This window comes from Lissotriton helveticus, chromosome 12, assembly GCF_964261635.1.
Source record: "Lissotriton helveticus chromosome 12, aLisHel1.1, whole genome shotgun sequence".
Classification (NCBI taxonomy): Eukaryota; Metazoa; Chordata; class Amphibia; order Caudata; family Salamandridae; genus Lissotriton; species Lissotriton helveticus.
The window spans coordinates 824,432,269-824,450,379 of NC_136073.1; the positions used below are offsets into that span (position 1 = coordinate 824,432,269).

The window sequence follows — 18,111 nt, forward strand, 5'->3', positions numbered from 1 at the left end:
GTGCCCGGTGCGCGCCCTTAGAGGCCAGAGCATCCCTGAGGCCACGTGTTGCATCCTGTCGCCCCCCTGTGGCCTCTCGTGGCACTGCAAGGGTTACCGACGGGTGGCACAGGGATCTTAGGAGCGCCCCGAGGCCAGCACTCTGTCCCATATCCGAGGACAGACACAGGGGTCTTAGGACAGTTGGTGTCCCATATCTTAGGCCTGAGGACAAACACAGGGGTCTTAGGACAGATGGGGTCCCATATATCAGTCCCGAGGACAGAGCAGGGGTCTTGGAGTGCGCCCCGGGGACAGTGCTCTGATATGGGGCAGTGCGTGTCCTGTATCTAAGGCCGATGACAGAAGCAGGGGATTTAATGGCGCCCCAGGGACAGTGCTCTGACATGAGAGAGTACATGCCCTATATTCGAGGACCGGGGGGGGCAGTGCTCTGATGTGGGGCAGTGCGTGTCCTGTATCTAAGGCCCGAGGACAGAGGCAGGGGTCTTGATGGCGCCCCGGGGAGAGTGCTCTGATATGGGACAGGACACATTCCATATCTAAGGCCTGAGGGTAGACGCAAAACCTTAAGGTGCGTCCCGAGGGCAGTGCTCTGATACGGGACAGTGCGGCGGCCGGGAGGGGGGGGTCGGGGGGATGCCCCGCGGATCTTCTTCAATCAGTTTTGCTGCTAACAAGCAGCAGATGGTGTGAGGGCGGCGCCTGCGGGGGCTGAGCAACAGTAGAATAACAAGCTCGGAGGGTGGGAGGTCTCCAGAGGAGGAGGGGGCCCTGGGCAAAGAGAGCCGCTGTCACCCGGTGTGAGGGCACAGAATGCCATGACGAAAAAAGGGGCGGGACTTAAAAAAAGACCGAGAAACGCCCCCGAATCGCGTCGTGATGGGGAAAGAGTAATTGACAACCAATCTCTTCCAATGGCTAGCCTCCATTTATGGAGCTAGCCAATGGAAGAGAGAGGCGGGACAAAGCCCCACACTGTACTTCAAAAGATTTCGCCTGCGCGAGCACTGCTGCACAGTGCTACGGTCAGGCGAAACCTGAAAAAACTAATACCTGGTGTTTAGTGGACTTTCTGGTCTTCTGGTGGTGACAGATTGGTTACATCCCCCACAATGTGCCCCTTGCCATATTCGATACCTAGGCATACCAACAGCATCCCCTTTTTAAAAAAAAAAAAGTCTTATTTTTTAGTAGGCTTTCTTCTCTGGGATGGCAGATTAGGGATAAACCCCACCCAATCTACTGCCACCTTAGGGGAAGCAATATAACTGCTGGGGTCATTTTGGGGCAAGTCATGGCCCGATGCCTGGGTGACCCACCCTCACCTTCTTTATTAACTATTTGCAACCTGGTGTCTAGTGGGCTTGCTGCCTACCCAGGGAGCAGATTGGGTGTCTGGTCCGGGGGAGCAATGCTTTTTTAGATACTGCCTACAGGTTATTTTCTCTCTCTCCTCTCTATCCTCCCCTTGCTCTTACTTCTCTCCTTCTTTCCACCCCCTTTGTTCATGTGACATATCACTCTCTCCCTCTGCCCGATTGCCTTCCCAGGGCATCATCTACTGCCCACCGCCAATATGGTGGTGGAGGGGCCATCTTGGAGACCATGTCAAGATGGCCGCCTATGTGCACACAAGGCGGCCATCTTGGAATGCTTTATGAAAAAACGTTCCAAGATGGGTGTCCCCACATTAGCATGCACTAGCTGCCTTCTTACAATAGCTTGTGCCATAATTATTGGCTTATGCAACGTTTTTTGCTAGAATGTTAAAAAAAACAAGCATTGTTAAAGCCAATAGGCCTGCACCGTTGTATTACAGGCAAGACCTATTGGCTTTTCCACTGCTTGTTTTATTTGTTTGGCACTGTAGCAGGAATTTCTGTCATTTCTTTTGTTGGAGCTTCTGTGCAAGCATCAAATCTATTTGATTTGCTAATTATTGTTTTATTTTCCTGTCTGATACTTCAAAAAGCCAGCATTCATGGCACCCCTCAAATAAACTGGCAATCCTGTTCTTAAATAGAGAGTGGAGATGTTGGCAGACGAGACCTCTGCCAAAACGTTGGGGATGCCCAGTTTTGTCCAACCTCTAAGACCAATAGACCGAGACATACATAAATACATACATAGCTATGTTCATACATAGATGAATGCATAGAGCTCCTACTCTGGGGGCTGACCAGGGAACAGCCATGAATCTTCTACAGTGATTAGCGGTCTAAATGCATATGCATTGTAATGCCATGCGTTGTAATGGCATTGTGGAGTAATGATAGTTGCGTTGTGTTGGAATGCGGGGTAAAGGTATTCGTTGTAATAATTTCGCTATAATGGGTGTTTACCATATTTAACAGTCCTAATCTCATTATTTTGCATTTGAAGCAGACAAAAAGGGCAGGGAATTTATTTAAAGGTGATCTTTGGATAATGCCCCTTCAGAGTCAAAATGGTGGGCAAAACAGATGTGCTAATATATACAGTCGCATATCCCACGCCCACATGTTGACATTTCCCCTGAAATCCTGGGAGTCTGCAGATCCAAAGAAAGCCGGGCTTGTTATTGACCGAACTGCTTGCTGACCAGAACAATAAGGAGAAAGGCGACTGCACAAAGGGAAATTGTACTTCCTGCTTTCTTGTGCTTTCCGAAGGGAGGTGAAGGGCAGACACACAGTGCGATAGCTGACCGCGCAAGAGGGCGGGTGCGAGAGTAAACAGGTGCAGCGCGTAGAGCCGGTCGCGGGCTTCGAAGACAACCAGAGAAATTTAGCAAAATCAAAAATTATTAATTTATAAAGACCTTTTGCTTCCCTATTTGTTTCCCAAAAAACACTAAATACGTAGAGATGGGACATGATTCATGAACAAGTCTGCTGTTCTTGATTGTGGCGGTGAACAGAAGACGCGAAGAAGGTTGTTGGCCAACGACTCAACACCTAAAACCTCTGCCAGGTCTGTAGAACGTTTTCTATATATCAGGCTTTTGGGGAGGTGTTTCATACCTGTAGGAATCTTTGAGTTATGCCAGTTAGGGCATGTGGACTGTAAAAAAGTTAATATACATGCTGATTTAAGATAGTTCAGTACATATGCATGTCTAAAAGTTGACTTTAGATAATACATGGGTAAACCATAGAAAGCTAAGTATATCTCTAGATTTCACAAGTTGACCATAGATAAGAAATACTAGAATATAGTAAAGTGAATGTTTACTGAAAGGGTTATGTGCACATTTATTGATATTGACCTGGCTGATTATGTACTGACTGATACATATTTATATAGTAGTTACTATTCATGGATGAAGTTAAAACAGAGGTATACCCAACATAGTCATGCATACACTCTATACATTGTGGAGGGGACATCTGTTTAGCTTTAAATAACCCCAAGAGAGTCTGCATACTTATGAAAAGGTGACTATTGTTTGGTTAATACACATGTGACCTGGTCCATTATAGATTTAAAAATATGTATGTATTTTGGACAAATTGCCCAGAGTAGGGTTGAACTAGACATACATCGAACACGTTGACTGTCATTCAACGTAACCATACGTGCAACGCGTACAGAGCCCACGTTGTCGTTAGACTGGTTAGTACATGCGTGTGCTTCTCAAGTCCCCTGTGCATGGTGTAATCAAGAACTAAAGGCAAATAGCTGGTAACAGTGTAAAAAAAAGCCCCGGTGCAAATATTATAAAACTGTTTAAATTATTCTGAGATTTGCTCATTGAAAAATTGCACCAATGACACATGTGGATTGAAAGTAGAATTTACCAAACAGAAAAAAGACACAAATATTCCAAAATGTCATTTTCTACGGGATATGACAGGTTTTTTTTTGTTTTTTTTTAAAGCAGTTTTCACAAATTCGGTCACTGAAGATCTAAAAATAGCTCAGCAGGACACTGCCTTCGAGTCACCCCAGACTCCCTATCAGAACATGCACCCCCCTCATGCTACATGTGCCATTGGAAACCCCCCTGCAATAACATATATCATGGAGCATTAATAATCATTAGCTACTTATGTTGTGCTTTTTTCGGCAACATTTTATGCGAGGACATTTATATATGCAATTGTTATTAGGGAATAACGTGGTAGACTCCTGTGTTGCAGAGAAGACGAGAAGCCCTGAAAGCATCTCAGAGGGTCAACACTCCTGACGCAGAGATCCTGCAGCAGAATGCATCTTTAAAAAAAAAAAGTTTTATATAGTGCGAACTCGACTTTAGGGATAGAAGAGCCTTACACGAGCATCAGTTACATTACACAAGGACACATTCATTTTTTGTTGCTTTTTTAGGTGAGATTGAGTTGCCAGAATCACAGGATGTTTGAGCCGACTCCGAGACTCGACGCTGGTTCCCCAGCTTCAAAGTCGGCCGCTCTAGCCGTTAAGCAACACCCTGTCCCCATCTTGTGAATTTTGAATCCTAATTCCAGCGCCAATAAAATGCATAAGATGCAGTTTGGTGATAGCAGTATTTAATATATTTTAAACTTCAAGCATGCAGCAGCAAGCGCTAGATAAATGTTTTACTATTATTCTTTTGTCAGTGACCCTTTTAGTGTAACTGGCATTTCTCTGGCTTATCACTGACAGAGAGTTATCTCTACTTTTGGTGCATCGATCGACAAGTCATGGGTGGTCGCTTCACAAACTACTGTGTCTGCTCTTTTTTTTCTGTTGATCTGTAATGAAGTTTCACCCCAGCGACCACTAAAGGACTAATGGAAAATAGATACTGGAGGGTGAGGTAGGAGCCACAAGAACTCGGGGGTATATTTACAAAGTAATGGCGCGGCGTTGCAAGCTATTTAGCTGCGCCATTTTGCGTCATTTAAAATATAATGCACTGTATTTACAAGAATATGGCGCACCCCTGTATTTTTCCTTTCGCCTGCGCTATAAAAAGCTGCCTAGCGGAAACACTGACACCCTTGTGCCATGGTGCAAGGGTGCCTGTGTTGCAGAGATGATGGGTTATGTGCAGGAAGAGACAACTTCCTGCACATAAACAATCTTTAAGGTGATTTCCTCTTTCTATGTGTGCTGCAGAATGTAAAAAGAGCAAAAAAGGAGGAGAAATAAAAGTATTTCTCCTCGTTGCGCCAATCGAACGGATGCTATTTAGTGGCGTTAGTTTTTGGCACTGCCTCATATTTGCGCAGCCTTAAAAATCTAGGGCCGCGTCAAAAAGCAGTGGCTGTTGCATAGTGCGCTCACACGTGCAACTCGCTGCGCCCCACTGCATCACTCTCAAGGAAATGGACAAAGTTATTGCTGTGGTTTAACCAAGGGCGTAGCCTTTTTAAACAAAAAGACACAACTCATTGTGCAATGATAAGTGACAACCTTCGTCAAAGTAACGCATACATCGTTATGAGAAAACCATTAACAAGATCCACCAGATCACACATAATTGTTTGAGAAGCAGGATATAGGGCAGATAAACAGTTCATCGATTGTGTAGACAACACATCAGTATCTCGACCTTCCTCTACTGAGGAACATTTCAAAGGTTAATGGCAAGAGCCAGCAGGCCCCTTACCTTATCCATCTATGCTGGATATATCTATCAATATATGCTGCTGCCCCCTTTTGGCGCCCTCCGATGATGTCATGGGGGCGACCACCCCTCCATTGTGGCGACACAGAGGACGGACGCCTCTCCACCTTTGTGCTCCTGCCCGTGTTGCGACTAAGGGCGCCCCTCTGCTATGCGCCGGATGCGCCTTCAGTGGAACGCCCTCTGTAATGCTCATTGCACCCCGCGACGATATCTGCTTGATGCCACTTTGAAATATGGAGCAGGGTATTGCGCCAGCAGTGACCCCTAAAAAGTGATGATCCGGTGTCGCAATTCCTCTGTAAATACGCCCCCAGGTCTTCTAATGAAGCCTTCGTGTTCCAATGCCTTCTTAATTTTTTTTTTAATTCTTGCTGTTAACCTGTAGCTAGGAACGCTCAAAACTGGCGGCACGAAGGAGCCGTGGCATACGTTTTTTTGCCCAGGGTCACAAACATGTGGTGGAAAAGCCGGGATTAGAGTTTATGTCATAGTCTGTAAAGCGTTTAATTTAGTGATAAATTTGTGCTAGTGGTTGTTGATGGTGGGCACCGGAGCTCAATTTTTGGGTGACCTGGAAATATTTGTCCTCATCAGACTTTGACCCAGAGCAAGAGAAATAAAGTAATAACACGAGAAGGAAGTAGGGAGAAAAAGATAGGGAATCAGTGGCAAGGGGAGGAAGCTGGCTTGGAAAAGAACCTCTAGGAGTCAGATGAAGAGATGCTAGGGTGGTGAAGGGACAGGAGATGGAATCAGATTGGGCAATCTTGGCATTGTTCAGCGCCCAAGAAAAAATGTTGGACCCCTATGACTTTTCCTAAAATAAATTACACACTGAAATGTAGCCCACACCCAATCTCGCCATTCCTTAAAAATAATAAATGTATACGAGGAGAAAGAAATGAGGAAATGACTGCCTGGCTTAGATAATATTAGGATTTGCATCCCTTGAACTATTTTAAAGATCATTAAGACTCATTTATTTTGTTGTTGTAATTATTAGTGGGTCTGTGACAACCGGTCTGTTCGCCCGCCTATACAGAATTAAATGTTTTACATGCCCTGAGGAACATTATATACTTATTTAACAACACTAATTTTGAGACTGTTGGAAAAATTGATCTTTAAACTACATGTTGGAAATCAAATTTGATTGGGGTATTTCCTGAGTTTTAGGCCTTATTTTCACGGTTCTGCATTTTTCCTATTTAGCTTTGCAGTTACCACCAATTAACGTTTAGGGCCACCCCGGCTCAGTTGAATGCTATTGTCAGGACTCCGCCCATTAGCTGCTGAGGCTTTTCATGTCCCAGTGCTGAGCCTTTTTTTATGCTTGTGTAACTTTGTGCTTAAACACTGATAACCTTTTTTTCCATCAAAGGTACCAGGAAAAATAAGCAGTAGCGACCCCTGATTTGCTCCCTGTGACTAGGGCAGGGCGTTAAGTGGAGGGGGTCTGTGGGGGTCTGAGCACCCCCAGTTTTTTTGGGGGGCCTTCGAAACGGGACTCTAGGGGGCTCTATTTTTGGGCCTCAAAGGTCAAAGGTAGGGTGACCAGATGGTGTTGCTGTTACTTCTGATCATGGGAAACTTTGAGGTTTGCCCCGCCCCTTTTTGAGCCCCCCCCGTTTTTTTTCCCCACTGAAGGCACTGGACTAGGGTGACCAGACGTCCCAGATTTCCCCGGACAGTCCCAGTTTTCTGAGTACTGTCCCGGTGTCCTGACGCTTTTCCTAATTTTGAACGTATGTCCTGGTTTTTGGGACAAGGTCGAGTCAACCTGTAAAGGAAAAGTGAAAGGTTTGCTCTTGTTAAGTAGTTTGTCTGTTTCAGGCAGCCAGGGGGAGATGGCTGAATGCATGCTGCAGCGAGGGGAGACAGCGTGGGGAGGAGGGCGGGGGTGGGGGGGTCAGGGCAAAGGTGATGCCATAGCTAATGTTATGTAAGCATAGCTTGTACATGCGGGGCTATATTATATGCAAAAAATAGGGGCAGGCCAGTCATAATTAAGGCTAAAGACTTTAGTCCTACTTTTATGTCTGGCCTGTCCGGTTTTTTTCTCCTCAAAATTCGGGTCCCCCTACCTGTGACCCCTGTCAGTGCCCCTGCTACCCCTGGCTTCACATAAGCAGCCAGAAAGAGTTCAGTAAGTGATATTCGTTTTCTGGAAAGAAAAAGTACAGAACGGCTTGTCTTTAAATGACTTATAAAGACTTCAGCTTTTTTCCCCTGCCCCTCTGGTGCCCGAAGGGACATATTTATGGTTTTCCTTTGTATGCATTTAGGACCGGCTTTGCTTTCATTTTTGCCAGCTTTAGGGCGCTGCAGCATGTTGCCATCCACTGGCAAGCTCAAGGGGGCGTCATTTACATGACAGGTTTGGTAAAATAAGAGAAGCCTGTCATCTTTCAGGGTATAATAACAGTGGCCGGATAACTCTGGTGCTGAATGCCCCTGCTGGAGAGATTTGTGATTGGTCAATTCCCAGTGACTCATGATAAAGTAGCAGTGAGGGTTAATGTTCCCAACACAAAGCAGAAGTGTAACAGGCAGATTACGAGTTTGCATTTAATGTAGATAGCTCAGCGGGCTATGAGCTGCATCAAAGCACTACATGCAAACTGCCTGCAAGGCATAGGTTTAGAACCTTATTGTTTGTTTCCTCAATCTTTCATCATTCTAAGGTTCTAAAAAGGGCTCCTTTAGGGGTAGTAATGCAATTTGAACAGTGTGACACCCCCAGTCATTGCCTTGTGTTACATTTCACATCCAAAGATTATGGGGCAGAATTATTAACACTCTGCGCCTGGTTTGCATTAAAAAAGTATTGCAAACCTGTGTTGTTTTGGGGTTTATTTTACAGCACAAATCCAGAATTGTGTTGGAAAGTGGCCCTGAAGTAACTTAAAGTAGCAATATGCACTACTTTGCGTCAAGGAGGCTTACCATGGGTGGTACATGGAGGTTCCCATACATCTGTCCATGGATTTTGATGCTAATTCCCACCTACTGACTTTTGTTGAAAGGGATTTGCATGAAAACAATTATGCTCTTCAAGGCAGGTAAAGATTTATTTTCTCCAAACCTTTCCAACTTTGCATGTGTTCTGCACTGGACACCACACATGCAAAGTGTTAAACTTTGTCAAAGCGTAGAAGTTGGTGCCTGATAAAAGTATAACACCTATGTTTTGGTGTGTGCACTGGTGCAAGGCAGCCTAAGGTAGACCTGCACTAGAGAACAGCACAACTGCACCATCTAAGTAGATATGGTGCTGTTGTGCTCTTCCCCTTTTCACGCAAAACAGCTCACAACTTTGGTTACTGTGCGGCCTGAAAACCTAGCAAATCTACATCTACATTTTTCCAGAACAAGCACTCTTAGCTCATTGTGTCTGTCAGTATGGATGACGTGTTTTTTGGGCCAGCTTGGGCATGCGGTGATTGTTTAACCCCTTGCGTCACTGTGTGTGTGTGCTGAGGACGGCTGGGAGCCGTCCGAACTCCGCCCTCTGAATAAAACCCCCGCACATTGCGAAAATTCACCGCGCACGCAAGGGGTTTTTAATATATAAAGCTGCACAGTTCTAAGTTATATTCATAAGGGTTCAACAAGAATAAATACCCACTTCTCATGATGTTTTAACCAACTGTCTTTGCAGGAATGTTCTCCACTCCTCACCTGTCTGGTGCACATACTTGCTAACAACAAACAGCCACAATCACCAACATTATGAGATTCACAAAAGACTCTGATGCGTGACTTTTCTAACAGTGATTGATGTGCCATAATGCATTAATCTAGAATACATTTTTTACACACTCGCTGCTCTTTATGCACTGCAACTACACTTTACCTGTGCTTCATGACTCTCAAGGGGCTGGTGGCATCAGGAACCCTGCAGTGCAGACCTTCAGGAAGTTACTGGGAGACTTTTTAAGCCTGACCACTTCTGTCATATTTTGGCAACATTTCTAGTGCTTTGTTAGTGGAAGAATAGCTCAGCGGGCTGAATTCTGTTTGTAGTCGCAATTGCAAACTCTCTACAGCTCACTCATCATACTACTATCATTAAATCCACAGACAGCAATTCAGTTTGTGGTGCGTGCTATATACATGACGGTCATTGTTAAGTGCATATAAAACTACACTATAATTCTTGGCAGTGTACGTAATATACATGCCAGTAGTGTGTTTTGTATATCAAACCACAGTATCATGATTATCGAACCATTTTGCATGCCTATGTTACACAAACCAGTGATCAAACCACCGGTTTCCTGGGCACACACATAGTTGTTTGCGGCAGAACTCACAGGATTCCACATGCTGTGAGACCTGAGGGCCCTTCTAACCTGTGCACTGACTGGTTGTGAGAGGGAGGAGGTCCTGCACACATGCTCCTGTGTGGCGGCAATTGGGCACATGATGTTATGGTAACTGTTAGAACCGGCTATTTCTGGTAGGCTAAGGCTGATGCCAAAGCCAGGCAGAAACCACCATTCTAGTCAGGGCAAGGAAGTCACACGCCAAGATAACCCCTGCTCACCCTCTAGGTAGCTTGGCACGAGCAGTCTAGGCTAAACTCGGAGGCGATGTGTAAAGCATTTGCGTCAGCGCACAACAGCGACAACATACTAGGTACACCACAAAAGAGACTCCACACAAGGTTATATTAAAATAACTTTTGTATTGTCAAAATATATCAGATAGAAATTACACATGTACATTGTGCCAACTGGCACAGCAATATTCACAAGGGATTATTTACAAGACAGGGCCACATGGGCCACTGTCTGAATCAACACTTTGCAGATATAGAAATACTTGTCAGTAAGTAGAATAAAAGTATATAAACTTCACTGTAACACAAAGTAACAGTTATAGATCACATCCAGTAACTACTGGGAACAGGTAAGTACCACCTACGCAACCCTAAACCCCTTAGGAGACTGTCGCGCCGGGGACCAGGACCTCACTAGGACCACCTGTACTAAAAGAACAACCACCTAAGTGTCACACAGCATTTAGGGGTCTAAGAAAGAACACGTTACCCATGATGCATAAATATACATTCAGAGGAGTAGTAAAGAGAAACACATAATGTATAAACCTACACATTCAGCGGTGTTGAGAATAAAGCACATGATGCAATAAAAATACATTCAGAGGTACCAGAAAAATACAGTAGCGCAAAAGTCACATGATGTCTAAAAACATTCAGAGGTGCAGGCATAAGACATGATGCAAGAAATCACATTCAGAGGTACAAGAACCATACAATTGCGCAAACCTACATAAGCCACCACCTGTGGCAGTCCCTAGGCCATCTGGCCTTGTTGGGGCTAGAACGCCCTGAGTCTCAATGTCAGGGGCCTAAACGATGCAGGGGCCTACTACTTGCTGGGCCCCTGGGAACACTCACAAGGGCCTAAACGTTGCAGCTGGCACTAAGTGCTGCGCAGCTGGGAAGGCCTGGCACCACTGTGCCCTCGCTGTCCCACACAGGGACTCTCTCCTGAAATTGCGCCTAAACGGTGCAGCTGCCCACTAACTGCTGGGCAGCTGGAGAATCATCAACCCTGCGCCAGGGCCCTCACTGGCCCACAGGCGCAAACTGCGCCACGCTGGAGCCCCACAGGCTCTACAAACAGCTAGGTCGACGTTGGAGCCACACAGGCTCTTTAAAACAATCATGGAGCAGGGCGCCTCTCAAGGCTCTAAAAACAAAGTTGGCCCCGTCGTTGGAGTCCCCCCCGGGGGACTCAATATAACTAAATGCCAGGCAAGAGCCTCTCGGGGCTCTCAAAACAACTAGGCCCCCGGAGCCTCGTTGGGCTCTCAAACGTTGGGGCAGCCCGCTGCCAATCGGGGCCGCCCTGACTCTGTGCCTCCATCGGCACCATCAGAGGCTGCACGGAGCCCCCCCCAGCCCTTCTTACTCACCGGGCTCTGGTGCGGGGCTCCTCCGGGCGGCGGCTCACTCTCGCCGGCTGCGGTAGGGGCAGGCACCGACCATGTGCCTCGTGCCCCCTCCGCTCTTCTCACTCGGGGCTCCCTCAGCACACGGGAGCCCCAGCAGCCATTCCTCGGCACGCCTTCCTCGGCGCAGCAGCTCCGGTCTCCCTCTCCTCATGGGAGACCGGACGGGCCCACCGTGGCTTCCCCCCGGCCGGGGGAGGCGAGAACGACGTCCTCCTCTCTCTCCCGGGGCTCCCTCCAGATCACAGGAGCCCCGGGCGGCCATTCTCGCTATCACCCTCCTCTCCTCCAGCACTCCACGAGCGCTGGGCCAATCCCAGCGCGGCCTTTGGGACGAGCCTCCCGCTGACGTGCAATTTCCTCGGCCAGTCAGCCAATCGGAGCGCGGCTCTCGGGGACAGACCTACAGCCATGGCCAATCAGAGCGCGGCTCCCACCGAGGGACGGCCAATCAGGTCGCGGCCCCTTCGTGGCTTCGTCCACGGCCCCGCAGAGGGTCTTTCAATTAAAAATTAAGCGAGGTGGGCACTCGTAAATAACCAAATAATTACGGGCAAGAAATGTCAGCGCTTCCAGCGCTATCAGCGAACTAAAGCGCTCCTAAGCGCTAGAAAGTCCAGAAAGAGCGCCCTCAAGCGCTAGCAACAGGAAAAAGGCCTCTTGAAGGAAAATGCAGCTTCTCCATGCTGCCAATGGTCCCAGGGCGTCCAAGGGGCAAAGCAAAGTCCCCCCCATCAGCCCAGCAAGGCAGAGGGGTCCCCCAGGAGTCCAGGAAAGTCCATCAGAGGTCCAGGGGCTGGGCAGGACTCAGGGATTCCCCTGAACCCAAGCAGCAGCATGCCCCTGGCAGATTCAAGTCAGAAAACAAGAACAAATTGGAAGGGAACACAGCCCCTTCTTATACACAGAAAAGGCTTTGAAGTCTTTTGAAGTCTTTGTGTAAGCGAGCCCCTAAGCCCTGGGTGTATCTGGTTTCCCTCTCCTGTCAGCCTCAGGTCAGAGGTGACAGTGGGCCATCAGGAGGTAGAGCCATCAGGGGTGGGCCGACAGGCACAGCCTGGTTCCACCAGACGCTCTTTCCTCCCCTCCCTAACAGCAGATGGGGGCCTTTCATCTACGGCTGACTCAGACCCCCTCCTCCGGGGCCCTGCAGACCCCGTCCTACTCACCAGACAGTCCATCTACCAGCAGGCCCAGGCATGCCTGGGCCAGGCCCATCAGCCAATCACGTGCCAGCAGACTCACTACACAATTATGCCAACTTCTAAAAGTAGCGCTTCTAGACTAGACACAGCCATGCCGCTTACACCATTCTGCAGCATTCCTTCTCACGAGTTCACACATATCAAACTCGACCCTGCACTCCCCATGCATCAGGAATCTACCATGGGCATACATATTCCCCATTCATTCCTATGGGAGGGCAGGTCACTCACCATCCATACACAGAGAGCACACGCACTTTACACTGTAGCACAGTGAAAAAGTGCGCAGAGGCCTAAAATCACCAATCCAGGTTCCAAAAACAGGCTAGGAAAAAGCAAAAAGTCACGGGGTGAACCTGCCCAAAGGACCGGGTCCAACACATCCCCCTTCCAGCCAAAACGCAGGGTAGACCAATCACTACACTGATGGTCTTCAATGCTTTGGGCGACAAAACCACGGACACGGGCCTGCACGGCAGGGACACCATCCAGTTTTTCGCCACTCGGAACCCACAGAGACTTCCCTCAACAAAAGCTCTCTGGCACAACTAGGATACCCCACTGGTACACACTAGTCATCCACAGTCAGGACCAGGCCCTAGGCCATCCAAATCTCACAGGTCCTAACCAATCCACAGAGTGGGGGCAGTAGCCCCTGGCACACAATAGCCAATCTCCACTCTCTCTCTCTCAGGGTAGCTACAACTACCACTGATCCAACAACCTAGGGTCCACACCCTCAGGCTGACTAGAGGTCACGGCAAGAATGCCCCCTCCTACCTGTACTCCACCAATGTTAGAACTGGGGGTCTCTAGTTGGCAGAGGTAAGTACCTTAGACCAAGTAGGGACCCTTGCTTCCAGTCAGGGTGAAGGAATAACCCTCACAGGGAAGCACTCACCAGGACACAACTCTCCTACCAAATCAGGACCTCACTCCGTCACTGGTCTACCACCTGGAAACTATTTCACTTCTGAGGTACAAAGCACACAGCACAGTCCCTCTTCAAGCAGGTGGGGGGGACACAGCACACAGCAAAGCCCCCTTTCCTCTACCTTAGTGGAAACAACAAACTGCAGGTGGGCCCCAGAACACACAGCAAGGGCAGCCCCCTCAGTCTCTTCAGCTGATCTACTTGGGTAGAGATTCCTCTTGACCTGGAAGCTTCCTAATCTCCCAACATAGGATTTAAACCCTCAAGTTGCACCGGGGTCAGAAGTACACCGTCCTTCTGCACCCCCTTCCAGTTCTATGATCACAGGCACAGTATGTCTCAGGCTAGACAGAGCACGCCAGCAGCGTATCAGCAACACACTTTCCTCCCACCGGGGTCAGAAGTAAGGACACCGTCCCTCTGCACCCCCCTCCAGAGTTCTGCACCCTCCCACCTTGGAGCGGTACCCCTGGAAGCCAACAACCGGTCAGGACACTGACTACAGAAGCCCTTCCTTCCAGGTCAGGCTGAACCTGAACCTGGCCTGCCCCCTCCTCGGGGAACGACCTCCAGAGGCCCCACAAATGGTCAAGCACTCTAGACGGTCAAATGCCCAGCGAACCAGGACTTCTGCACCCTCCACTTAGGAGCGGTACAGCCCAACACTAGGACCGTCGGAGTTCTGATTACAGACACTCCCCGTCCTCTAAACACAGGAAGATCCTCCTCAAATGACTTGTACGTACAGCCTAGGCCCCTGACCTGGCGCTCCCTTAGGGAACCTTCCAGGCCCTGAGACAGGGTTTCGGGCCACCGTGGGACACACCGCCCCACACTCACTCTGCCTCCACTGAGACAGGGCGTGAGCCCTTACACCCCTACCATTCTAATGGGACCTAGCTGGGCTACACATGAACCTCTTCACCTACACAGGATCATCAGATACACAAGTTACTACTTTTAGAATCACTCCCTAATGTCTCTGCAAGATGTCTAGCACACCGCCAGACATCCACCTTCTTGTCCAATGCCTCTGCAGGACGTCCTGCACACCACCAGAGGTACACCTCCCGTGCAAGCTCCTTAAAAAAAACTCACACGAACTCCTCCAGTTCAAGACACCACTCATCCACACACTCCTCCTCCAGACTGGTGAGACAGTTCCTCACTGCCTCTGACTCTCAACCTGTCACCCTCTTACTGAGCACCAGGCACCATACTCTGGGAACTGGGAATGGGAATTCACGCACTGGACACATTTAAGCTGCCACCACTGGATCCTACCATACTGGGGAACCCAGACACACACACTACACTCAGGGAATAACCACCCTCCTGAGCAAGCAGTTTCTCCTCCACCCTCCCTCTCTTCTATCTACCCACACAGGGACAGGAACAGGAATTGGACACTGGACCAGCAAGGGATTCCTAATCTATGGGAACCTCCCCTCTCTACTGGCGTCCCGCCCTGTCATTTTCTCTCACCTGCCACTAAACCTAAAGCGCAGGAACACCATCTGAAAATGACACTCTTGAGGAAAAACAAAATCAAAAACAATAATCCCAAATATGTGACTATCTGAAAAATGCAGAGTTTTTGTAATGTAGCCAGTTGTTGCTATGGCACTGCGCACACACAAGTCCAAATCCACACCGCTGACCCACCAATGTTAGAACCGGCTATTTCTGGTAGGCTAAGGCTGATGCCAAAGCCAGGCAGAAACCACCATTCTAGTCAGGGCAAGGAAGTCACACGCCAAGATAACCCCTGCTCACCCTCTAGGTAGCTTGGCACGAGCAGTCTAGGCTAAACTCGGAGGCGATGTGTAAAGCATTTGCGTCAGCGCACAACAGCGACAACATACTAGGTACACCACAAAAGAGACTCCACACAAGGTTATATTAAAATAACTTTTGTATTGTCAAAACATATCAGATAGAAATTACACATGTACATTGTGCCAACTGGCACTGCAATATTCACAAGGGATTATTTACGAGACAGGGCCACATGGGCCACTGTCCGAATCAACACTTTGCAGATATAGAAATACTTGTCAGTAAGTAGAATAAAAGTATATAAACTTCACTGTAACACAAAGTAACAGTTATAGATCACATCCAGTAACTACTGGGAACAGGTAAGTACCACCTACGCAACCCTAAACCCCTTAGGAGACTGTCGCACCGGGGACCAGGACCTCACTAGGACCACCTGTACTAAAAGAACAACCACCTAAGTATCACACAGCATTTAGGGGTCTAAGAAAGAACACGTTACCCATGATGCATAAATATACATTCAGAGGAGTAGTAAAGAGAAACACATAATGTATAAACCTACACATTCAGCGGTGTTGAGAATAAAGCACATGATGCAATAAAAATACATTCAGAGGTACCAGAAAAATACAGTAGCGCAAAAGTCACATGATGTCTAAAAACATTCAGAGGTGCAGGCATAAGACATGATGCAAGAAATCACATTCAGAGGTACAAGAACCATACAATTGCGCAAAACCTACATACGCCACCACCTGTGGCAGTCCCTAGGCCATCTGGCCTTGTTGGGGCTAGAACGCCCTGAGTCTCAATGTCAGGGGCCTAAACGATGCAGGGGCCTACTACTTGCTGGGCCCCTGGGAACACTCACAAGGGCCTAAACGTTGCAGCTGGCACTAAGTGCTGCGCAGCTGGGAAGGCCTGGCACCACTGTGCCCTCGCTGTCCCACACAGGGACTCTCTCCTGAAATTGCGCCTAAACGGTGCAGCTGCCCACTAACTGCTGGGCAGCTGGAGAATCATCAACCCTGCGCCAGGGCCCTCACTGGCCCTCAGGCGCAAACTGCGCCACGCTGGAGCCCCACAGGCTCTACAAACAGCTAGGTCCACGTTGGAGCCACACAGGCTCTTTAAAACAATCATGGAGCAGGGCGCCTCTCAAGGCTCTAAAAACAATGTTGGCCCCGTCGTTGGAGTCCCCCCCGGGGGACTCAATATAACTAAATGCCAGGCAAGAGCCTCTCGGGGCTCTCAAAACAACTAGGCCCCCGGAGCCTTGTTGGGCTCTCAAACGTTGGGGCAGCCCGCTGCCAATCGGGGCCGCCCTGACTCTGTGCCTCCATCGGCACCATCAGAGGCTGCACGGAGCCCCCCCAGCCCTTCTTACTCACCGGGCTCTGGTGCGGGGCTCCTCCGGGCGGCGGCTCACTCTCGCCGGCTGCGGTAGGGGCAGGCACCGACCATGTGCCTCGCGCCCCCTCCGCTCTTCTCACTTGGGGCTCCCTCAGCACACGGGAGCCCCAGCAGCCATTCCTCGGCACGCCTTCCTCGGCGCAGCAGCTCCGGTCTCCCTCTCCTCAAGGGAGACCGGACGGGCCCACCCCCGGCCGGGGGAGGCGAGAACGACGTCCTCCTCTCTCTCCCGGGGCTCCCTCCAGATCACAGGAGCCCCGGGCGGCCATTCTCGCTATCACCCTCCTCTCCTCCAGCACTCCACGAGCGCTGGGCCAATCCCAGCGCGGCCTTTGGGACGAGCCTCCCGCTGACGTGCAATTTCCTCGGCCAGTCAGCCAATCGGAGCGCGGCTCTCGGGGACAGGCCTACAGCCATGGCCAATCAGAGCGCGGCCCCCACCGAGGGACGGCCAATCAGGTCGCGGCCCCTTCGTGGCTTCGTCCACGGCCCCGGAGAGGGTCTTTCAATTAAAAATTAAGCGAGGTGGGCACTCGTAAATAACCAAATAATTACGGGCAAGAAATGTCAGCGCTTCCAGCGCTATCAGCGAACTAAAGCGCTCCTAAGCGCTAGAAAGTCCAGAAAGAGCGCCCTCAAGCGCTAGCAACAGGAAAAAGGCCTCTTGAAGGAAAATGCAGCTTCTCCATGCTGCCAATGGTCGCAGGGCGTCCAAGGGGCAAAGCAAAGTCCCCCCCATCAGCCCAGCAAGGCAGAGGGGTCCCCCAGGAGTCCAGGAAAGTCCATCAGAGGTCCAGGGGCTGGGCAGGACTCAGGGATTCCCCTGAACCCAAGCAGCAGCATGCCCCTGGCAGATTCAAGTCAGAAAACAAGAACAAATTGGAAGGGAACACAGCCCCTTCTTATACACAGAAAAGGCTTTGAAGTCTTTTGAAGTCTTTGTGTAAGCAAGCCCCTAAGCCCTGGGTGTATCTGGTTTCCCTCTCCTGTCAGCCTCAGGTCAGAGGTGACAGTGGGCCATCAGGAGGGAGAGCCATCAGGGGTGGGCCGACAGGCACAGCCTGGTTCCACCAGACGCTCTTTCCTCCCCTCCCTAACAGCAGATGGGGGCCTTTCATCTACGGCTGACTCAGACCCCCTCCTCCGGGGCCCTGCAGACCCCGTCCTACTCACCAGACAGTCCATCTACCAGCAGGCCCAGGCATGCCTGGGCC

The 18,111-nt window shown here is 49.4% G+C and overlaps 1 protein-coding gene across 1 annotated transcript in view; it reads left to right on the forward strand.

Annotated features, from left to right (window-relative positions):
* The first annotated feature begins 2,664 nt into the window (after positions 1 to 2,664).
* The window catches only part of HAPLN2 (hyaluronan and proteoglycan link protein 2), a 43,844-nt gene continuing 28,397 nt past the window's right edge, over positions 2,665 to 18,111 (forward strand). Inside the window, exon 1 of the mRNA XM_078668320.1 lies at positions 2,665 to 2,955. The gene's annotated coding sequence lies outside the window, so the exon portion shown is untranslated. The remainder of the gene's footprint in view (positions 2,956 to 18,111) is intronic.